Source organism: Camellia sinensis, chromosome 6 (genome assembly GCF_055761805.1).
Source record: "Camellia sinensis isolate YWXY chromosome 6, ASM5576180v1, whole genome shotgun sequence".
Taxonomy (NCBI): Eukaryota; Viridiplantae; Streptophyta; class Magnoliopsida; order Ericales; family Theaceae; genus Camellia; species Camellia sinensis.
In genome coordinates, this window is record NC_138966.1 from 34,083,551 (window position 1) to 34,103,526 (window position 19,976).

Genomic DNA, 19,976 nt, shown 5'->3' on the forward strand with positions numbered 1-19,976 from the left:
CGAGCACAATATGCAATATCACCAAGCGCTCAACTGGTGACGTCTGAGTATCAAGGTCGGTCAAAAATGGGGTGTCTACAAAGTGCCGCAGGAAGTGCGCAGCCCCCCAAACAAGACGCCCAGCCACATCCCAAGTCATACCGGATTGAAGAAAGGGAGGACGAGGCAACCCGTGCTATACCCAGCACAGACTCATCAACAAGTAAAAACTTGGTACAGACAGACAGTGAAGAGCAAACCCTAACAGTAAGCATGGACTTGGAAGAAAACATCAGCAAAACTCACGACCCCAAGACATCATCCGACCCCTCCACTTGCTGGAAGCTATTCGTTGGAGAGATGTGGAAGCTCTTTGTGGATGGGGCATCCAATAAGCACGGTGCAGGACTTGGCATAGTCCTCATCTCACTAAATGGCCCGATAGTGGAACAAGTAGTCAACCTTGGCTTCCCAGCACCGAACAATGAAGCAGAGTACGAAGCACTTCTAGCAGGCCTAAAGTCAGCACTCTTCATGAAGGCCACCGAGCTAATGGTTTACAGTGACTCCCTGCTGGTAGTAAACCAGATTTTAGGCGACTACGAGGTAAAAGATGAGATGATGGCTAAATACCAAGAGTTAGTCAGAAAGGAGATCATAAAGTTCGAAGTAGTGCGAATAGAGCAGATTGGTCGGGATGAAAATAGTAGAGCAGACGAACTGGCAGGTTTTGCCTCCATGGCAGACACATCTATCCCACATCCACTACTAATTAACTTCTTACCCAGACCAAGTATTGAGGAGCCCGAAGTAACAGAGGTATGTTGTGCCGAACTAGGGCCTTCTTGGATGGATCTCATTATTATATTCTTAAAAAATGGCATCTTACCTGAAGAGAAGAAAGAGGCCAACAAGATCAGAGCAAAATTGCAGCAATTTTGGCTCTCTCCATCATTGGCGTTATACAAAAAATCCTTCACAGGACCTTACTTGAAATGTGTCCATCCTAGCAAAGTTGAGGCATTCTTGTTCGAGATACACGAAGGCGTATGCGGAAGCCACCAAGGAGGAAGATTATTGGCCTACAGAGCAATTTCACAAGGATATTGGTGGCCTTACATTCAAGCAGATTCAGAGAAGTATGTCAAGAAGTGCGAGAAATGTCAGAAGTTCGCACACCAAATACATCAACCAGCCAGAGAGCTTCTACCATTAACTAGCCCATGGCCCTTTGTGATGTGGGGCTTGGACATAGTAGGACCACTTCCAACAGCACCCGACAACAGAAAGTCCTTTCTCGCAGCAACGGATTACTTCACGAAGTGGGTAGAGGCTGAAGCACTCGCATCAATAAAGGAGAAAGGTGTTATGAAGTTCGTCTGGCAGAATATCATAACCCGATTCGGCATAGCAAAGCCTTTGATATCCGACAATGGCACTCAGTTCAACGGCAAGATCTTCACGGATTTCTGCGAGGAATACAAGATAGAATTCTACAACTCTACACCAGCATACCCTCAAGCAAATGGCCAAGCAGAAGCATCAAACAAAGTTATCGTTGATGGTTTGAAGAAAAGGTTGGAAAGAGAAAAGGGCAAGTGGGCTGAGGAGCTTCCTCGTGTTCTATGGGCTTACCGCACCACACCTTGGCGGTCAACTGGTGAAATGCCTTTTTTCTTGGCCTATGGCATGGAGGCAGTAATCCCACTGGAAGTAGGCCTCCCCACTGTTAGAAGTGAAAATTTTAACCCAGACTTGAATGGAGAAGCCATAACCTTGGAACTTAACCTAGCAGAAGGGAGAAGAGAAAGAGCACTAGTTCACATTGCCTTATACCAACAAGAGTTATCCAGAAAATATAACAAGATGTTACATCCGAGGCAATTCAAGATCGGAGATTGGGTGTTGCGCAAAGTAATGGGAAACACCCTGGTACCCGGAGATGGCAAGTTAAGGCCTAATTGGGAAGGACCATACAAAGTGGTTGGTTTAGCAAGAAAAGAGGCATATCACTTAGAAGATGGAGACAACAAGCCTATACCTAGGCCATGGAACACTGCTAATCTCAAACCCTGTGTCCATTGTTTCTGACAGGGATTCGAAGTTTACATCGAGATTTTGGCAAAGCTTACAGACTACATTGGGTACTGAATTGAGACTGAGTAGTGCTTATCATCCTCAGACCGATGGCCAGTCAGAAAGGACCATCCAGACTCTGAAGGATTTATTGAGAATGTGTGTCCTTGATTTTCAGAAAAATTGGGAAAGCCATTTGCTATTGGCTGAATTCGCCTATAACAACAGTTACCATTCAAGTATTGGTATGGCGCCTTTCGAGGCATTGTATGGCAGAAAAATGTAGATCTCCGATTTGCTGGGCAGAAGTTGGAGATGGGCCTTTGCTTGGGCCCGAGATTGTATACGAAACGACTGAGAAAGTGAAACTGATACAACAGAGACTGAAAACCGCACAGAGCAGACAGAAACGTTATGCAGATGTCAGAAGACGAGATAGAGAATATGAAGTGGGTGATCACGTGTTTGTGAAAGTGACACCGATGAAAGGCCAGACTCATTTTGGAGTCAAAGGCAAGTTAGCGCCGAGATACGTCGGACCATATGAGATTATTGAGAAAATCAATCCGGTGGCGTATCAAGTTGCGCTTCCTTCTGAAATGGAGCACATGCACAACGTCTTCCACATTTCTATGTTGAGGGACTACCTCCGGGATCCTTTCCATGTAATAGAGCCTACTCGTGTAGTGCTGAGTGATAACTACACTTACGAGGAACGGCCTATTCAGATTGTAAACAGACGGATCAAGAAGTTGAGAAACAAAGAGATCCCGTTGGTGAAAGTTGACTGGCAAAACCACGATGGCGTGTATGCCACATGGGAGAGGGAAGATGACGTGGCTAAAAGATATCCTGAACTGTTTCCACTGAATCCTGTTTTCTTCCAACACGAAGGTAACTCGAGTTTAGAGGACTAAACTCTTTTTAAGGAGGGAAGACTGTAACAACTCTCGTCACTGTTTACCGAATAACCACTGATTATTGCTAAACTGAGACTGATTGTGATTGGTAACTAAATTGATTGAAGTACTGAACTGACTGACTAAAATCTGGAACTGAATTGATGAGTATATCTGTTTACTTGTACATTTATCTGTTTGACTGTTTGATTATCTGTTTGTGTTTTATGTTTTAATTGCGAATTGAAGGCCTTATCGGCGGCCGAATCTGAAATTGATTGATGATTTGTGATCCTTAGAATTAATGTGTTTTTATGGCATATTTAGTTAAAATGTGATTTGGTATGATTAAATTAGGTTAATTATTGATAAATTGCACAACTTAGACTTAATTACTATTTTGCCATCCTTAGTGGCCACTACCTAACACATATGGAGCCTTATACACAATTAGACAAACTTTTCCTCAGCCTCATTTGAGCACAAAACCGATCTAGAGAGAGAGGGAGTGAGAGAATTGATGTGTTCTTGAGGATATTGTAGAAAACTTGCAACATTGAGCCTCCATACTTCTAATTCAAGACTTAGGTAAGGAAATTCAACCTCCCATTGTTATGTTCAAGTTGATTCTTGCATGGTTCATGTCTAATTGAGGAGCCAAGTCATGTCTTGGTCTATTAATGTTGAATTGGAGCTCATTCCATGCATGCATATTTGAATTGTTGAATGTTTGAGTTGATTCCATAGAGAATTGTCACATGCATGCTCATAGTTATGTTAAGTCCATGTTTTTATCTTGTCCTTGGAAGAATTGGCTCATTAGAGCCTGAAGTTGAAGCTTTGAAATGGTTTAAATTCATGCATGTTTGCATGTTCTTCATATTCATGAAAATTGGTTTGAATTGAGTTGTTTGAAACACCCTTGGGCTTTGATTTTACAAATTGAGCATTGAATCATGTTAAAGTATGAGTTTTGATGTGTTTTCTGGAAAATTGGCCTAAGAGGATCGAAATTTATGGTTTAAAACTTGGTTTTGAGCTTGAGATTCAAATCTGGAATTTCCAGAATTTGGACTCACGCTCGAGCGGGGTGACTGGCTCTCGAGCGTAGAAATCGTGCTCCCAGCTTTTTGTTCTGTTTTGAAGTCCGCTCGAGCGGAAGAATTGACGCTCGAGCGGGACATTGTCTCTCATGCTCGAGCGGGTGTCGAGCGCCCAATCGAGCGTGATTTTCACCTATCCATCACTTTTGACTGTTTTGCAGAATGCTCAAGCGGGTAATTCTACGCTCGAGCGGAAACCTTTGTCTGCATGTCTGCTCGAGCGGAGTAACCTAAGCTCGAGCGTAACCCCTGTTTTTTGAAAATTCTGAAAATGCTTTTAAAGTGCATCTTTGCATCCTCATCCCATCCTAGGCATTCTTAGGCCTAGTTTAAGACATCTTAATGAGGATATAGGTGTAGAACCACACCGAGGCAAATTAGGGATTGGGTTATTATTTTCCCAACTGTGTAGCTTAGTGTGTGTTCAATCTGTAATTGTGTAGGGTTGGCGACTGGGGACGTGCTCTAGCTTTACTGTAGCCCAGAACTCTGTGAGTAACAACTGTGTAAAGATATGTTCAAAATGATTATCTTCTGAACAATTGAACTGTACTGCTTTCTGAACTGATACTGTTAATTGAATGAATGTATGTCCTATATTCTGAACTGTATTGTGGCATCCTTAGCAACTACTGTTTACTGTTACTGTTACTGTTACAGAGATCTCTGTCGGTTCCCTTGTTGGAACCACTACTGTTTACTGATTGATGGCCATCATTTACTGTTCGGTCTTTTAAGACCTACTGTTTACTGTACTGTTATGCTAATGGATGTACCACATATGACTGAATGACTGATATACTGAATCAACGAACTGTTTTCATTACTGTAAGGACATTCATTCTTAACCTCTTTACGCATTACGTTATTCACTGGGCTTTAGCTCACTGCTTATATATATATGTAGGTGTACAGGCACCAGACCGTGGCTAGAAGCGTCGGGGTTAAGCTCCAGTTTTGTCAAGCCAACCACTGTGCCTCACTGCGAGGTTCCGAGCCTGTCAAGTTATGGCTTAGGGGTGTTTTTAATTTCCCCGTCTGTCTCTGTATCTGTTTTGTATGACTGTATAGACTGTTACCGTACTGTTTTAATAGGGATTAGGTCCCTGAACTGAATAATTGTATATATGTACATACTGTTCTGTACTGTTCATGTATAAGTGTATGAAAAGTCTTTTTGGCATACAGACTGTCACGGCTCATTGGACATTGTTTATTTACTGTATTGGCTTCCGCCAGCCCCTGTACTCTGTATTACTGTATTACTGTTAAGCAGGCCTTCGGTAATCTTGAATTACTGGCCGGTTATGGTGCTAAACCCATAGGGACGGGTTTGGGTCGTGACAACTCGGCCAAAGCCTTCTGCTTGTCTGCTTTAGCCGAGTTAACCAGCCCGGTAAGTTGGGCGACTTCTGATTCAAGCTCGGCCATTTTTTATTTGGCTTCGTTTAGCTCTGCCATCTTGCTGTCGGCCTCAGCTACGGCCAACCTTGTTGTCTTGCGCAGTTCCAACACACGCTTATGAGCAACGTAGTTCTTCTGCATGGCCTACAAAAGGAGAGATAGCAATTATGAATAAAAGTCGAGCAAACAGATGATGTAAAATGAAAGATGGTTAAAAGAAGCACTTACTAACACCATTGACATCGGCGCCGACCGGATGGCCTTTAGCTCGGTCAAATGGTCATGATGTTCCATATCGGTGGGCAGACACACGCTTTTGGCGAGATTGAAAGCGAACGAGTGGTCCTTGTCTGCTACCACCGAATCAGTGCTAGAAACAAGCCGGTTCTTGTATGTGATCTTTGGTGCCTATTCAGAAGGGCTAGCCCGATCAGAACCCGCGGGCTCTTGGCTCGGTTGCGTTGACTGGGGGAGCAGGGTGTCATCGTCATTTACAAGGTGTTGTGGCTCGGTTGAAGGAGTGCGAGCGCGCTTCCTCGACCGGGATGACAAGGCTTGGGCTGTTGGGAGAGCCACCACTGCATCGACGTTTTGACCAGCTGGAGTGGTCTCGGTCTGAACCCCGTTGCCTGGGATTGAGGTTGTCTCGGTAATAAGGGCTTGCACAGCTCGACGCTTTGCCATTTCTTGTTCTACGATTAGAGAATAAGGTTAATCTGTGGCAAGTTTCGGTCCGGTTCTGGTGATGGTTCTAGAAGGAAGTCAGTTACCCTGGTCTTTCCCCTACCACTGTATTTGTATGTTGGTTCAAAATTGAGTAGCTCGGCCCAACCTCGATCATGGTACCAAAGCGCGGCGCGGAGTGTGTCTAAATTGGGGTATTGATACTGCGACTTCAGTTGGTCTAAGTTTGCATAAAGAAAAAGGCAACGGTTAGCCCGGTGCAAGAATTATAAACAGTAAGAGTAAAGAACGCATAAGCTAAGCCGAGGTATTCATACTGGCTACTCCTTTATTTCAGTTAATTCCGTATCCCGGTATTAGGGCTTCCTAGTCTTCGAAGTTGCCAGAAACCCAGAAGAAGTCATCATCATTGACATCTTTGTCTGGTGTATTTTTAATTATTTTTTCTCGGCGATGTCTTATTCTTAAATAATATACCCAGCCGTTTTCATTATGGCAGAGTGAATATTGGTGAAATAGCTCGGCTAAGCCGAGGTTGAGGCCAAACTGGCGATTTAGCTCGGCGATGCTATTTATTATTCTGTAAGAATTTTTGCTAAGTTAGGTTGGGCATATTCTAGTCTGCCTAAGGAATTCGCATAATAGCGGCTGAATAGGGAATCGGAGCCTGGCCTCCACAATAGAAATAACGGTGAAGGGAACGAAACCTTGTTTTCCCCGGGGCGTGGTATCTAGCTCAACGAGGGAAAGATGGACGTCATCTGGAATTTGGTAATCCTTTTGGAACTCGGCTATGGCCCTTGGGGAGTTTACTAAAAATCGATATTTTCCCATGTGGACTTAAATTATGTATAAATTAGCTCGGAGTACTAGCTCGGTGTTGAGATGACGTTGAATATCTCGGTTGAGCGTGCAAAGGAGTGCCTGGCCAACCTAGTCAGAGTCTGCAAAGTGGAGATGAAAAGTATTAAACCCAGATCGTCAGACCGTGCTAAGTACAAAGACAAAATAAACATAAGCCTAGCTCGGCTACCGTTCTTAGTTCGGTTAACGCAAAGGACTTTAGCTCAGCTTAATGAAACGAAAGGTTCTTAGACCGGTTGAAACTTAAGGTGTGGTGTAAAATTTTAGTTCGGTCATTGGGTGGAGTTTCCTAGTTCGGTGGTGTTTAAGCCTAAAAGTTGCCGAAATAGGTTTTTAGCTTGGTTACAGCACGATTCAAGATTCAAACTTCATGTTTTCTGAATCCAGACATTGTGTTCTGGAGCTAGAGCCTAAGGTTTGGGGTTTGTAACATTTGCTCAGTACTATGGTGGATATCTAGTGTATATAAACACGTATGTGGGGATTGAATATTGAAAATGAAGAAATAGTTAAAAAAGAACAGCATAAAGAAGTGTTAGTAAACTTACGAGTGTGAAGTCGCGAAGGAACATTAGCCAATGAAGATGAATGTGTGAGTATGGAGCTTCGAATGTACAAGTTCTCAGGAGGCAATAGAGGGAAGATGAATAGTGAAATGTTTTGATTTTAAAAAATAGGGTTTTTGTATAAAAACTAGGTTTAGGCGAGACTGTTCAAAATTCGTGAGGTACGAAGACGGCGTTGACAGCTGTATTAAACCAATAGGGGCCAGCCACGTGTCTATAGGAATAGAAAGCGATTCAGATGTACAACGTGACTGAAAAGACGTTTTTTGACCGGACAAATTGGTATCCTGGTAACAATTTAGCTTGGTTGAAGGTTTGAAGTTTTAGCTCGGTTGGTAATAAGTAATCCCAATCATGTTACGCAGATAGAATTAAGGGGCAATTGAGAGGGTAAAAAGTGTAAGTCTGGGCCGAGCTAGGAAAAGGAAAAAGCACGCCGAACTATGGGTTGAGAAGAATGGGCTTCGCTGCTGGACTCTGTTAGCTCGGTCGTGGATGACTGAAGTTAGCTCAGTTGGAGTATTCCGAACCGGGGTACAAGGAGTTGTACAAACAAGTTAATACCGAGCTAAGTGAAACAAGGTAGAGCCGAGCTAAAGAGAGTTCGGTGAAACTAGCCACGTCAGCATATGTTAGCCTGGTTGCTTTGTTGTTCAACCGTGGTAAAACTATCTCACTTGGTTTAAGCAGTGAGGAGGGTGTTGAAGGATAAACATTATCTTTCAGGAGTGTGATTCCCAGGAGGACTCTACTTTGAGGAGTAAGAGTCCTACTAGGATTGTGCCAGGGAAAAACTATAAAAGCTCTCAACAGAACCTATGTACAGGTAACACAATTTTGATTCTCGAATATACAGAGCTTCTGTCTATTTGTTGATTTTGCTGACTTAGGCATCGGAGATGTATCCGGTATACACCCGCCGGCTAACTCACGTTTGTGTTTTCAGGGAGCAAAGCGACGACGTTTGGAGGAGCTCAAACTTGATCAACAGGATTATACGAGAAGATAATTCTGTGCTCGTACAATTGGCGCCGTTTGTGGGAAGACAATAAAGAACAAAACCTCTTGATCAAGCTTTCCTCCCAAGATGGAAGCAATGGTGCACAATGAGGACTTGCCGCAATCGGCTATTGATGGGCAAACCCCGGAGGGGGGTGGGAGGCGCGAAGGTTTGCCTTTTATCCCTCCCATGGCGGATTTAGAGCCCCAGCGACAGAACCCCCGGAGGGATGTAAAGGGAAGACGGGGCAACAGCCCCCGTCGCTCTCAAAGTCCTGAAAGACAGATACGGATGATAGACCCTCATGTTCTGGAGGATCGCGTAAAGGAGCATGACGAGTTAATTAGGAAGATGGTGGCAGACATGGAGACAATGAAGCACCAAATAAAAAAGAAAGAGGTGGCGACAGGAGAGGGGCACAAAGGCAACACGCCCCCTCGCCACTCGGAGGATCGTGATAGGCATACCACACCATTGCAAGCAGAAAGTAGGAGCCTTAGAACAGGCGACACTCAATCGAGGTCTTCCATGACTCGTTACTCCAGGTCTGAGAGAACGAGAACTAAAAGGTCGTGTACTGAGGGAAGCACCTATCGGCCCTCGCACACGCACCAGATGACATCTAGGCACACGGAGTTGCCTAGATCATTTGACTTGCGAATAGTACTTGACGAAAGAGCCCGATAGAAGAAGGACACCAGGGCTCGCGACCCACGTAGAGTCTCAGCACTACAGCGATTGGCCCCCAGTACGCATGGGAGTGTCGAAGTAGGGATGCCAATGCCTCGCCTTGCTTACAAACCAGCGAATAAGGTATTAGCAAGGTTGTAGAGCTCGTCGTTCGTTCCAACAATAGAGAACACACCACTACCTTCAGGCTTCCACCAGCCCAAATTTACTACCTATGAGGGGAAGACGGACCCCTACATGCACTTAAGCCACTTTCGCCAGGTTATGGCAGCGTACCGGCGGAATGAGGCCCTGATGTGTATCCTGTTCCCATCCAGCCTTGGCGACCTAGGTCTAACCTGGTTCGAAAGACTACCAGAAGGCAACATTGCCTCCTGGGCACAATTGGCAGAGGCGTTCGTGACTAGGTTCAGAACGAACACCAAGACACCAGTGGAGATCGATCACCTACTCTCCATTGACATGGACGACAAGGAGACGTTGAGATCCTACAACAGTCGATATTAGGAGACTTTCAACCAGATAGGAGATTACCCCACAAATCTCGCCATCGCGTAATACAAAAGGGGTCTACCAGTCGGAAACAAGTTGAGGGACTCAATTACTATGATTCCACCCCTTACGATGGAGGCCCTAATGGAGAGGGTACACCAACATATCCATGTGGAGGAGGACAACACCTGGGCTAAAGCAAAATCTGGTTCAACTGTAACGCCAGACAAAAAGACTGCAACAAAAGTCAACACAGTAGAAAAACCAAACAGGAATGGGCGAGGTAGGCGAGCCAACAGGGAGGACCCAGAAAAAATGAGGTTAAGAGTTCGCACTGCCATCACCACCGTGTTCAATAAACCCATCTACCGACTTACAGAGGCACCCTCATGGGTCTAAGGTATGCTTTTTATGCTCTGAAAGATGATTTCAAAAATCATATAGATCTTGCAAAAACATATACATAACTCTAAGAAAATTCCTACCTCAAGTTTTGAAGAAGAAATGAGATGAAACCCCCAAAATCAACGGTGTCGAAACTCGATCTTCATTGCACACAACGAAGCCCTCGAGATGATAACCAACTTTGGTGAAGAACTTAGGTCTAAATCCCAATAGATTTAGAGAAATCAAAGAGAGAAGATGACTTCTAGAGAGAGATGCTTCCGATCTGGAATTCTGGAGAGTTTTAGAGAGAGAGAGAGAGAGGACTGAAAAAGTGATCTAAAATGTCAGATTCACGAACTGATATAACATGGTCCACTCGAGCATGGAATGCCCCGCTCGAGCGTCAAATACACTAACCCAGTACTTTTGCAGACAGGTCAAACTTCTAAAACCAAATATTCTCCACTCGAGCGCATAAACGGCCGCTCGAGCGGACAAGCAACTTCGAATGCATTTTGCATTTTTGCTTTGAGGGCGTTGCCCTTTGACCCCGCCAGGGTGCTACCCTCGGACCCGCCAAGGGGCGCTGCCCCCTAGACTCTCGCAAGCTGACCGGGTAGCTCGATTCTTGACCGGCCCAGTCGAAGTGGCAAAACATGAAAGAAGGATCGAAAGCGGGATCGCTACATAATCAAACCTTTATAAACCATCAATTTGGGGTTTTTTTTTTTTTTTTGTTAAATGAAAATAACGCATCAATCCACTATTATTATAGAAAGTGTGAACAGTCTATCATATTTTTTACTTTTTTAAATTTTAATTTTATCCTTTCAAATTTTCTATATTTTTTAAAAGTCAAGTCCTATATAAATTAATTATCTCTTTATTTTTGGAGTTTAACACTCAAAAATGATATATTTACTTCTAAGAGTTCTATATAAAACATAACAAACCGTCTCCCTTCTTATAAAAAAAAAATTGTCTCTCTTTTTTTTACATAAATAATGATTGAAAAATAAAAAATAATTACTCTTTCTTATTTCTTATGTCTACTTCTAACTGATATACATAATATTTATAGTTATTCATCATAAATCAAATCACTGTGAATAATTTTAATTGAATTTTAAAGTTGTAAACATTTGTTTGAATCTAAATCGAGAAAAGCGCATGTATTTTTAACATAGAGATTTGTGTTGTATCTCAAAATTTTGCAGGTTATCTTCATATACTTTTTTTTATTTAAATGATATTTTATGAACTGTAATATTTTATATGGTACTTTAACAATCAAGGTATGATGTCAAAATTCTAAACAATAATCAATCTCATTGGTTTTATTTTTTAAATCTATTTTTCAATTTTTGATTTTTCATATTTTCTCAATTTTGGTGGTTAAATATACTTGAATTTCTACATATTTTATATTTAAATTTTATTTTTACATGAAAATCTAATATTTAATAATTTAAATAGAATTAAAAACTAAAATATTGATAAAAAATTTATAAATTCAAATATGTACTGATGTTTTATTATTATATATTTTTTATTATTTAATATTAATAATTTTTTTCAAAAGGAATACACATCAAATTATTTTCTAAGTGAATTTAGATTAAGTGAATTTAAATATAAAAATAAAATAAAATAATAAAAAAAGTATTAAATTAAGTGAATTTAAAAAGAAAATAAAAGAGTTATTAAAAAAAAGTGTCAAAAATAAATAATATGAAAATCAAAAAGTTCAAAATAAAAGCTTGAAAAAACAAACTAAATAGATTTGACATATCAGGTGGACAGCTTCTATGTCAAATAGACATATGCCAATTTGTCACTTAAACCTTCAAAAAAAATTTGACACACCAAATTTTGAAGGTATGAATAGAAATACCCTAATGAATGAAAGTTTTCTCAGAAGGTAGTTTTAACCAAGTTCTCTTTTTTTTTTTGGTACAACTACACTGCAGTGGTGTTAGTGATAATTAATTATAAATGAATTAAAAGATTTATAATTAAAATTATTTTTTCTTAACATTAGAACTACATGTAAGTGGGAATTGGGAAAAAAATTACGAACATATGGAGATCGAGTGACGACGACACCAATGTGTTTGTAATTTGCACCTCAACAATCTTTCATTTGCATCTCCTTATAGACACACTTGCACACCTATGTGTTTGTAATTTTTTTCTCAACTCCCACATTTATTTATTTACTCCAGCCATCCCAAAATATTAGTCTCTTGTTCTATTTTTCATTGTCTCAAAATATTAGTCTATTTTCAAAAATCAATAATTAAAATAATATGAATTTTTTTTATTTTATCATTCTTTTAAATCCATTAACAATATAAAAAATATAATTATGACAATTGATATTCTAAAAAAATGTACTATCAAACAGTAATTTTGAAAAATAAATATTTTAAAATGTAATAATTATATTATTAAAAAAATTAAATTTCTCAAAATGAACTATTATTTTGAAAAGGAGAGGTTTTTTATTTTTATTTTTGTATCCATCCTCCTCAAAATATTAATCCCTTATTCTATTTTTCATTGTCCAAAAATATTAGTCCATTTTCAAAAATTAAGTAGAAAAATAATATAAATTTTCTGTTTTGCCTTTATTTTAAATTTATTAACAACATAAAAAATACAATTATGATATTGATATTCCCTAAAAGATGTACTATTAAAGGATAATTTTGAAAAATTATTATTTTTTAAATAAAATAATTATAGGAAAAATTAGTCTGAGGTCCCTCTTACACTTTTGGTGATGGAAGAAATCCACAATATTATTTTGTGATGTCTAAGGTCTCTTAATCCTACACCCATATATCCAGAGAAATTCCAGTCTCTCGCTTTCTCCTTCTACACACATGAACACATTTCTAAGCTTTTCACTTCCACCATTAGATGTAATCTCTCTCTCTCTCTTTTGCTCTCTCTCTCTCTCTCTCTTTCTCTCTCTAATTCGATCAACCATGAACCGTTTCAACACCGATTCGGAGGGTTGTTCAACACTGATTCGGAGGAGCCAGTCCGCCGCCGGCTGTCGTCATTGCCAAGTTCGCCGTCGAAGAGATTGTCGCGCAGAAAGATCTCTGTTCGCTCTCATCGATCTCGATCTCATGATCATCATGTTGTTGACTTCGGCGAATCGATGACAGAAGAATGGAATCGCAGTGGATCGAGAGCGCCGAAATGAAGGCTCTGTGTCGCTGAGGTCTATTCTGGCGCTAAGTATTCGTACATTGTTACTGAAAATGGCAACCAACCTTCCGTCAAGCTCTTCACCGATAAATGCGGCGACTCTAAGTTCTGTACTTCATCAATCCTGGTCCACCCCGTCTTCACCAACCGTGTCCAGCTCAGTAATCGAGTCGCCATTCTCAAACCCGCTCCCTCCGACGCTAAGTCCCTCTACCACCGCCGATTCTCCACCACTGAGTTCTTCCCTAGGGACATTGACTCAGTCCTCAACAAGAAGCTCAATCTTGGCACTTTCATCACTATTCCACAAGGGTCTTACTCCTGGCTTGGTGCAGACCGCTTCCTAGCTAACCCACTCAAATATGTATGAATATATATAAATGTGTTGTATATATATGGTGTGTGTTTGGACTAGAGAAATTATGATTTGAACTAAATTTTCTCTGGGTTGGTCAGAGATATTCTTTGGTTTGGACTGATTTTTTTTTATTTGAACTGAATTTTCTCTGGGTTAAAGAGAATTTCTCTGGAAATGTTTCTTTAGAAATTTCATTGATTTTGAAAGAATTTCTTTGACTTAAAGTGATCCAGAGAAATTGTTCATTCATTTTCTCTGGCAAAAATTTATATCCAGAGAAATTCTCTGGGATTTTGGCCATTGTGTAAATTTTCTCTAAAAAATTCTCTGGAAGGTCAAAGAAATAGAGAAACCTCCCACAGAAATTCTAGTTCTCAGGAGAGAAATTCTTTCAGAGGTCCAGAGAAATTATGGAGAGAAATTTCTCTGGATGAGAATTTTTCTGGAGAGAAATTTCTCTAGAAAGTCCAAAGAAATTCTCTGGATGAAATTTCTCTGGATCAAATTGAGGGACCTTAGATATTATGAAAATATTTAATATCTTTTATTTTATAAAATTTTAATACTAAGATCTTAAAAAAAAATTCTCATAATTATACCATCAAAAATTTTTCTAAAAGGGATCATTATTTTAGAATAGAAAAAATATTTTATTTATTTATTTATTTATTATTTTTGAGTGAGAGCCTTATCCAAATTGTCGTTATCATCACACAAGTGGCATTCAATGGGCGTTTTGAGATCGAGTGACGACGGCAGAGCGTTTGTCAAAGTGCCTGATGTGGTGACCCGGCACACAGATTTCAGCCGGGTAGGACCTACTACTAACCCATCCTTTTTTTTTTCAATGTCTAAATTGCCCTTCATTACATTACTATCCCCTTCATTACATTACTATCCTTTTTTTTTTTCAATGTCTAAGAGCATTTTTAATGGTACTCTTAAAGGAGTTGTCAAAATTATAATTTGACAAGAGCAAAATAAAAAGGGTCTCTAATGGCTTATTATTTCTTATGTTAAACATAACATATGCCATTTGATAACAAAAATGACATTTGTCAAACATGTCACATCATAAAAGATAATTGATTTTGGCTCTAAAACTCAGTTCATTCTCTCTCCGAAAAACATCCCAAAATGTTTGATGGTATTTTTTTAAATGAAATTCACTAATATTTTTTTTGCAAACATAATTCATTTATTTATTATAGCATCTATTCCTTCAATTTTTTTTTTTAGTTCTCTGAATTATATTTAATTTTTTTTTTCAATTTTCTAATTTTTTTTTTATATTTATCTAGTCGGGAATAATATAAATATATAAATTTTTTTTGAAACAGTTAAAAAAAATGTCACAAAGACAAAAAATAAACTAAAAAAATACTAAAAAATTTATATTCAAACAATACCTACAAACTTGGAGGGAAAGTTGGTTGAGATTTGCTAAAATAGCAAGTGATTATTGGAGTATCATTGCTATAATTTGGTAAAATAACACTATTCATTGTCAAATTATAGCAATAGCAATGCTATTTTAGCAAACACCATTAGTGATGCTCTAAGGGATGATTTGCAATGTTCTAAATAAGTGTATTTTTTGACTTTTTATAAAAAGATATGTAAAAAAGTAGAGAAGAGATATTAATGATGTGACCCAAAAAAATAAAAAGATAAAAAGATGGACTTATTTAGGGGATGACAAACAAGGTCTAAATTGCCCTTCATTACATTACTAAATTACTCACAAATCTATATATTATGCCTTTGTTTGGCATACAGGCTTTGTTTGGTAAGAAGGGTTGGGTTGGATTTGGGATTATTTTAGTTACAAAAAGATAAAATAGATTTTTTTAGCCCAATAAGACAAAACATCACATCCAATCTATAATCATTATATTATTTTATCTCATAAAAAGCCAAAAATTTTTTTCCAAACGAGACTTTTTAGCCCCAGGCTAAAAAAGCCAACCTATTTCCCAAACGAACCCATAGTTTTTTTTTTGGACTTTTTTGTTAAAATAATCACGAAAAAATAAAATTAGCTAAAAATTTAATAAGATAAAATATCATATTTAAATCATAATCATTTCATTTTTTTCTCACAAAAGTCAAGAAAATAAAAAAAATTTATCCAAAACAAGACGTTTTAGCCCCAGGTTAAAATAGTTAAAAAACCAAAAAGTCAACTCACATCCCAATCGAAGCTATATAAGCAAAAGGGAAGGAATTTCTAACTCATAAGACCTCTAAGAGCTTTAACTTTTAAATCTAAATTTTATAATTTTTTATTTTTAGGAATTAAAAAAAAAATTATTGGCTAACTCATATTCAAGCAAAAAAAAAATAAAAAATTAAAAAATTAATATCCTTTAATTTATGACTTTCAAATAGAAAGTATGTCAAATCTAAAAAATATGAAAAGTATATTAATCCATTTCAAAATTCAAATTTGATGGTCACTAAATATGAAAAGCAATGTATTCATTTAAATTTAAAACTGACACAATATAAATTTAAAATTATAATGATCTATTTCATGATTTATAAGTTTTAAATACAAATTTAAAATTATCATAATTAACTCATAATTTTTGTACTAAGGAGCAATAAGAGTGCCGTTGAGATTATATATTTATATATTTTACAAAGGAATACTGTTAAGAAGAGATATTATGAGAGTTTTAAAATTTCATACAAAATTTATATACTATTATAATTGAAAAGTATTGTCATCTTATTAAAGCTGAAAGTCACAATTCTTTTCTATCATTTTTATTTTTTTGATTTTGTTTAATTTTGTTAATATGAATATGATTGATCTATAAATTAATTTTATATTTTTAAAATAAAATTTTAAATTTATATTATTTCCTAAATTATGTTACCTGAATATGATCAATATTTATTTCTTAATTTATGCATCTTTTTATTAAATTATAAAATAGAATTTTATATTTAGTTTTTTTTAAAAATTATGTTACTACAATTAGAATGAGATCAATATTCATGTGTCACAATGATGTGTCATAATGTTATTGGTCTAAACATAATATGTTATTAGATACACGTATTCAAATTATTAATTGCTATTAAAAGTTTATATTTTTATTTTTCTGTCATTTTTATTTTAAATTTTATAATTTTTTTTATATCCTTCTAAACTATAAGGACTTAAACAATAAATTTTTTAAATACAAATATTTTTTTTTAACAAAAGACAAAAAAACATAATAGATTCTATTAAATTTTTTTTGGTCTCAATTGTCAATTAAACAAATTAAAATAAAATAAATAAAATTTTTTGGCTTAAATAGTTGAGCAGTGGCTTTTGCTAAAATCAAATAGAAATAAACATTTTTTTCTATTAAAAGTGATAATTGGTGAAACTTTTTTTTTATATAATAAAAACAAATAGGAGTTACATGTGATAATTTATTATTTAAGCAATATTACAGACCTACACTTTCACCCACAATGATGTGGCAAAGGAGTTGGGGCACATGTCATTGAGTGTATAACAAATCAAGAATTGACACATATGATACCACATCATTGTGGGTACCATTGTGGGTCTCAAACATTTTCCTTATTGTTCATCTAGATTTTTTAGCATTTGTGAAATATGATAAATTCCGTTAATTTTTTTAATATCAATTGTTAATTAAACAAACTACAATAAAAATGAAATTTTTTTTGGCTCAAATTGCTAAAAAGTGACTTTTGTTAAAATAAATAGAAATAAATGTTATTTTTTAATAAAAGTGATGGTTCGTGAATTTTTTTTTTTAATTTAAAAAAAAATGAGGGTTATAGGTGATAATTTGTTGGTCATCTAGAATTATTTTTAGATCAAATGAGAATACTATTCTAAGCGTGTTTCCAATAAGACCTCAAAGTAAGTTAACCGGCTATGAGTACTATCCAGGAAACTCAACCCCATACTCACATAAATGCAGCACACAAGTGCTCACCCTTATACTAACTATATGCAAACGTTCTCATCAAAACATAATGAACCCATTGTGGTAAACACCATTTCTTGCGAATCCAAAATATTCAAACCTGATTCGCTCGGATACCAAGTTGTCACACCCCACTTTTTATTACCAAGTTAACATTACAAAATCCATCGTTATAGTCCATGTCATTAATACAATATGGAAAGGAAATAAACTGACATCCATAAAGACATAAAGGTTCCCTTAACCGCATATACAAATTGAAATGCAACATGAATTACAATTAAGTAAATTGGCCGTAGGCGTACACTATTACATAAAAGAAAAATGGTTCAACCCTCTTTGTATCAACGGTGTTCCGCCAACAAATAAAGTTCTCGTGGCCAACACGTAAGGAAGATCACCGATCTTGTATCACTTATCAACTTGTACCTGAAAAATAATTAACAAAGTGTGATGAGCATGAAACCTAGTAGGGATCTCAACATGATCTTAAATAATAATAACATATAGATAACTATGATCATGAATGTTTCATATCATACAATATAAATAATATGATGGTTCATAATCAAAGTATACTTATATATATACGTTTTCAAAAATTCGTTCAAATTGCTCAACAATACGTAACGTTCTCTTTTCCTTCTCTTACATTATCCATTTCAAAAAGAACATATATTAACAACACGTTTTCGATAACATGTTCACAAAACCAAATCACCTTTCATTCCTTACACTCCTAACCCATCACATACACCTATTTATAATATGTGAATGACATTTCCAAGCCCTAAGCCAAGGGTAATGAAACATTTCTATGACCCGTTCAACACAAAAACTTACATACGATACCTTTAACACGAAAAAAATAAAATAACGTACATGCCAAGACTACGACAATATCACACGAGACAACCCGACCTCATTAACCAAACCACTACAACATATGATATATACAGATAAACCGATTCAACACTAAAACTCCCAACTCATGCTCTACCTGCCTCAAGCACGGTAGGCCAAGAATACACCTTTCCACAATGAAATGTTAATTTAATAGACACAAGTTGGGAGGGAATGATACTTCTGCCAAGTTCTCTAGGCATTAGCTGGAAGGTACTGACACCTTTTATTCTAAGGATAGCCAATTCTCTAGACGCTAAATGGAAGGTACTGGCACCTCTCATTCTAAGTGCAGTATACATTACCAACCATCACGACACACTAAAAGCATAATAACACAAGTGTAATACATATACATAATCTGTTTAACACATTAATGTCACCTTCTACCGATGACCAAGAACAAAACATCTAATCACATGTATTTATTACCCATAACTACAACCGTCCAATTATTGTGGAATATAAGCCCAACAACAATAATAACATATATCAAATGTTCAAATGTCCAACCTCCCGTTTATTTCTTAATTTATAAAAGAGTTATAATTCTGTTTTCCTTTCAAAATCAATTTCCTTATTTTCCCAATTCACAATACTCCAACCATGTTTAAAAATCCCGAATCTATAGTTAACCAAAACCAAAACTACAACTCAACTCAACATATATTTCTCAAACAATTTCAATATCTTAGTTAGCTCTCTTTTTAGCAATTACTACATTAATACAATCTACATAATACATAACATAACTATTACTTAACTTTTTCCCTTTTTATTTCATCAGACCTTTAATAATAAAAAAATTAAGATTTTTCTTTCATTCATAACATAAACAAAAAAGGCTACCTTCCAATACACCAAAACCTCCCAAAAACATACAATTTCACTTTTCATAACTAAAATCCAAAAACTCCTTTGCATGAATTTGAAATCACATAGCTAAATCGTATCTTTTATGCAATAGAAATATAACCACATGTTTACCTATAAGGCCCTGTTTGTTTTGGGAGATAAAATGGAAGAGATTGATAGTGAGGGGATTAATAGTGAGGGGATTGTTAGTGAGGGGATTGATAGTGAGGAATTGTTAAATTATTTTTATATAAAATAATAAAACAAATAAAAAAATATAAAAAATTAAACATTATATTTAAAAAAAATTCCCAATATATAAAAAATAAAAAAATTTCTAATCCCCTCACTATTTTCTAATACCATCTCTACCTCCTCCTTACCAATCTCCCTTCCAAGGGTATTAGGCCCCGTTTGTTTTAGGCTATAGGGAGGGTATTGGGACTAGTACTAGTCCCAATACCCTCCCTATAGCCTAAAACAAACGGGGCCTAAAGAAGTATTGGAAATGAGCAAAGAAATCCCTACCTCT